Source organism: Peromyscus eremicus, chromosome 2 (genome assembly GCF_949786415.1).
Source record: "Peromyscus eremicus chromosome 2, PerEre_H2_v1, whole genome shotgun sequence".
NCBI classification, from domain to species: domain Eukaryota; kingdom Metazoa; phylum Chordata; class Mammalia; order Rodentia; family Cricetidae; genus Peromyscus; species Peromyscus eremicus.
In genome coordinates this window covers 144553940-144558965 of record NC_081417.1, presented here as the reverse complement: position 1 = coordinate 144558965, position 5026 = coordinate 144553940, and positions in this window count along the sequence as shown.

Genomic DNA, 5026 nt, shown 5'->3' with positions numbered 1-5026 from the left:
TCTGGGTTTGATTCCCCACTTCCCACATGGTGACTAAAGGCAACTCTAGTTCCAAGGAATCTGATACCCTCTTCTCGCTTCCTTGAGCATCACACACACACAGTGCAGACATGCATGTGGGCAAAACACTCATACCCATACAATTCAAAAATAAATCTGAGAGCCGGGCAGGGGTGGTGCACACCTTTAATCCCAACACTCGGGAAGCAGAGGCAGATGAATCTCTGTGAGTTTGAGGCCAGCCTGGTCTACAGAGCGAGTTCCAGGACAGCCAGGGTTACACGGAGAAACCTTGTCTCAAAAAAAAAAAAAAAAAAAAAAACCACCAAAAATTTTGATGAGTCTCCTACTTTAGAGAACCCTTGGGGGCCACATCCAGGCTGTATTCCAAGCTGCTTTTGAACCTAAGCAGCCAGCAAACTCAATGGTATTTAAAGTCTTCCTGTCAAACAGAGATGCTGTATGGAGTCACCGGCAAGCCCCACTTGGTGAATCACCATACAGAACTCTCAGATTTTGGAACAAATCCGTGTCCTTTTCTGGAGATGACCTCTCTCTTCATCCTGGCTGCTGTACTGGTAGCGACTGAAAGCCTAAGCACAGGCTATTCCGCAGTCATGTGACCTGACCTGAGCTCCACGAAATGGCTCAGTGGGTAAGGTGCTCACCCCCACAGCTGATGATCTGAGGGAGATCCTTGGAACTCACATGCTGGAAGGAGAGAATTGACTCCCACAAGGTGTCCTCTGACCTCTGCATATAGGCCGCTGCATGTTCACACAGAATAAATAATGAAGTGTTAGGGGATAAAATGTAAAGAAACAAGGTATGTGGACGGTGAAGGCATGAGCAAGCTGATGGGCAGGTAATTTTCCTTTGCCCTCCATTTCCAACGCACTTCCTCCTCCTAAGGAGTTCCTGCTGTCTCCAGCCTGGTTACAGATGGCTCTGCACCGCATGGGAGGGGACAGCTGACACATGACAGCTCCACTCAGAGGCACTACTGAAGGACAGCGGTGTACTCCCCTTGAAGATTCAAAGCCCTTCGAAAAGAGATTTGGATTACCCTACCAGGGAAAGAATTATAAAAAGCAGGGATCCCGACAGAGAACAAAGGGAATGTGGAATGGATAGTAGGGAACGCTCCAAATACCATCGCTTGTGACCAGTTCTGGACAACTGTTAAAGCAGCCTGTATCTCCTTCATTTGTTGTTGTGAATGTATGTAATTATGATTTCTCAATATTAGAATGATAAAATAATTGTAATAGTTGTGAACATATAAATAATACACATCATTTTCTCTTCATATTATGCAAATTTTTATTCAAACTTAACTTTGTTTTGAGACAAAGTATCACTATGTAGACCAGGCTATCCTCCAACTTAGAAATCCTCCTGCCTCTGCCTTCCAAGTGCTGAGATTAAAGGCTTGTGGAGGCCAGAAGAGGGCACTGGATTCCCTGGAACTGGAGTTACAGATGTTGGGAACCACTGTGTGGGTGCTGGAATGGAACGTGGTCTCGGGAAGAGCAGCCAGTGCTCTTAACCGCTCTGGCCTTTCTCTTGTTTGCTTGTTTTGTTTGTTTGTTTGTTTAGGTTGTTTTAGTGCTGGGAATTGAACCTAGGGCCTTACCTATGTTAAACATGTGCTTACCATTGAGCGTGAATACTCCTGTTGTTCTGAGTGTGTGTGTGTGTGTGTGTGTGTGTGTGTGTGTGTGTAAATCGACTTTATCTTGGTTTAGCATTTGATGTCACTATTTTGCAGTGCTCTGGGGAGGACTCACACATGCTCGAGCACTGAGCAGTTACTTGCATCTACAAAGAATGTCCTTCCTCTCAGCATCGGGCTGTGCAAAGTGGAAGGTACCTATATAGACCAGGGCCAGAGCTTTTGGCTCTGTGTTTTGTTTTGTTCTGGCTCTGTTAACCAGGCTACCATTTAACTCATGCAATCAAGTCATCCTCCTGCCTCAGTCATCCAAAAAGCTGGGACTACAGGCTATTTCTACACTCACCTAGTTTATTTTGTTTTGTTTTGTTGTTTTGTTTTGTTTTGTGACAGGGTTTCCCTGTGTAGCCCTGGATGACCTGGAACTTGCATTGTAGACCAGTCTGGCTTCAAACTCAGAGATCCATCTGCCTCTACCTCCCAAGTGCTGGGATTAAAGACCCTGTCTCGAAAAACCAAAAAAAAAAAAAAAAAAAAAAAAAAAGACATGGGTCACCACCACCCAACTATTTTATTTTTAATTTGAGCATGTAATTGCAACCTCAATGAAAAGAAATTCATATAGGACAGGATGAGAAAGATGGAGAGTGGATACAGACAGGAGACTCCTCTCTTTCTCTTTTCTCTTTCTTCCGTGTGTGTGTGTGTGTGTGTGTGTGTGTGTGTGTGTGAGAGAGAGAGAGAGAGAGAGAGAGAGAGAGAGAGAGAGAGAGAGAGAGAGAGAGAGAGAGGTGGAACATGGTCTCAACAATGCTATGTTCTACCAATGAGCTACATCTCCAGCCCCATATCTTTTTAGGTGAGCAGAATGGAGAGATGGTTCAGTGTTGTTTACTCTTTTAGGGGGCCGCCACCCAGCTCCCAAATAAATCACTCACAGAGGCTCATTATTAATTATGAATGCCTGGCCTTAGCTTGGCTTGTTCCTTGCCAGCTTTCCTTAACTTAAATTAACTTGTCTCTGGGCTTTCCTCATTCTCTTAACTTCTGTAAAAATCTTGCTGTATACCTCGGTGGCTGGCCCCTGGAGTCCTCCCTCCTTCTCTGGCTACCTGATCTCTCCTCCCAGATTTCTCCCTCTATATATTCTCTCTGCCTGCCAGCCCCACCTATCCTTTCTCCTGCCTTGCTATTGGCTGTTCAGTTCTTTATTAGACCATCAAGTGTTTTAGACAGGCAAAGAATCACAGCTTCACAGAGCTAAACAAATGCAACATAAACAAAAGTAACACACCTTAAAATGATATTCTACAACAGTTCAGTGGTTAAGAATGCTTACTGCTCGTCTAGAGGACCTGAGTTCAGTTTCCAGTATCCACAATGGCCAGTTCACAACTGCCTGTAAAGTTAGCTCCCAGAGGATCCAAAGCCTCTGGCCTCTATGGGTGTTTGCACTCAGGTACACATGACCACAGGAAGACACAGGAACATGCACATAATTAGAAATAAATTCATTTTGAAAAGATGAACAGAAAGGCTGTCTGCAAATAGACATTATGATATAGACAGGAGGGAAACTGAGTGGGACAGTCTGGTCTTCTGTAAAGTGACAAGGATTAAGATGAGGATTAGGAGTCTGGTATGGTGGCACCTTTAATCCCAACACTCGGGAGGCAGAGGCAGGGGGATCTCTGTGAGTTCCAGGCCAGCCAGAGCTACACAGAGAAACCCTGTCAAAAAACAAACAACAACAACAAAAACCTGTGCCACTATATTTTTTTTGGTGGTGCTGGTGGCGTGATAAGATGGGGTCTCATTATTCAGCCCTGTTTGCCCTGGTGAGGGACTTGCTGTGCAGACCAGGCTGGCCTCATACTCACAGAAAGCTGTCTGCCTCTGCCTCCTGGTGTTGGGATGACAACATGACCATGTGTCTGGCTCCAGTTAGTGATTGTTTGTTTGTTCGTAGACATGGTCTTGCTGTGCAGCCCCGGCTGGCCTCACACTTGCAATCCTCCTACCTCAGCAGCCCAAGTGAAGAGATTCCCAGCGTCATCCACCATGATCCACTCTGTTGTATATTTTGTCTTTCTTTCTCAGCTCCTCCAGTCTCAGTCCCTGGGTCTCTTGTCCTTGGGTTTTGCGGTAACTTTGGCTTGATGGACAGACTCTATGATGATCATCAATGATCCTGCCTTCTGACACTCACACCTTTGTAGGATTCCGTCCTTTCGATTGTCAGTAACACTGTGACTTGCTTCCAATCACAGACTAGAGCAAAGGTGAAGACATGTCATTTCTGCTACACAAATAAGTGACATATGCTCTGGCTTGGGCTCTGGAGAGACGGCCCAGTAGTTAAAAATACTTGAACAATCATGAGTATCAGAGTTTGGATCCTGGCACCATGGAGCAAATGAGGCATTCTGCATATGCTCCTGAACTCCAGCTCTGAAGGATCTGACACTTTCTTTCCTTTTCTTTCTTTCTTTTTTTTTTTTTTTTGAGACAGGGTTTCTCTGTGTAGCTTTGCACCTTTCCTGGAACTCACTTGGTAGTCCAGGCTGGCCTCGAACTCACAGAGATCCACCTGGCTCTGCCTCCCAAGTGCTGGGATTAAAGGCGTGCGCCACCACCACCCGGCGGATCTGATACTTTCTTCAGGCCTCCATGCATGCATGGGCCGGCACACCCCGCCTCCCCATACATACATTCACTCACACAAGCACAAACGCTCTGTCTTAGGGCTGGTGAAGTTGCCCAGCAAGTGAGGCCCTGGGCTGGATACCCAAGTCGCGCAAAAACAAATCAAGCTCTGTTTTAGCAAATAGAAGTTAAAGTCTCCTTGTCAGGTTCATGAAGTACGAGGCTCCTTTAGAGAACCCTCCATGGTGAGTCACTGGATAATCTCTAGTAAGTTTGGGTGGAGTTTCAACAGAAACTTCCAGGCCTCAAGTCATGTCACAAGAAATAAGTTCGGCCAGCTTCCTGAATCTCCGCAAGGGGACTGGTCTCCATTTGTTTCTCTGGATGAGAATTCAGCAGAAGCCCTGCTAGTCTTGGGGCTGCATGTAAAAGAATTTGCTGAACTATTTCTGTTTTTGTTTTGTTTTTGGAGCTGAGGATCAAACCCAGGGCCTTGCACTTGCTAGGCAAGCGCTCTACCACTGAGCTAAATAAATCCCCAACCCAATTGAACAATTTCTGGACTCCTGACCTTAGGCAGATGAGATAAAGTGTTTGTGAGTGTGTGTGTGTTCATGACTGAGTCAGGGTCTCATTTGTAGCCCAAGCTGGGTGCAAATTCACCCTGTATCCTAAGCTGGCCTTGAACCCTCATTGTCTCAGTCC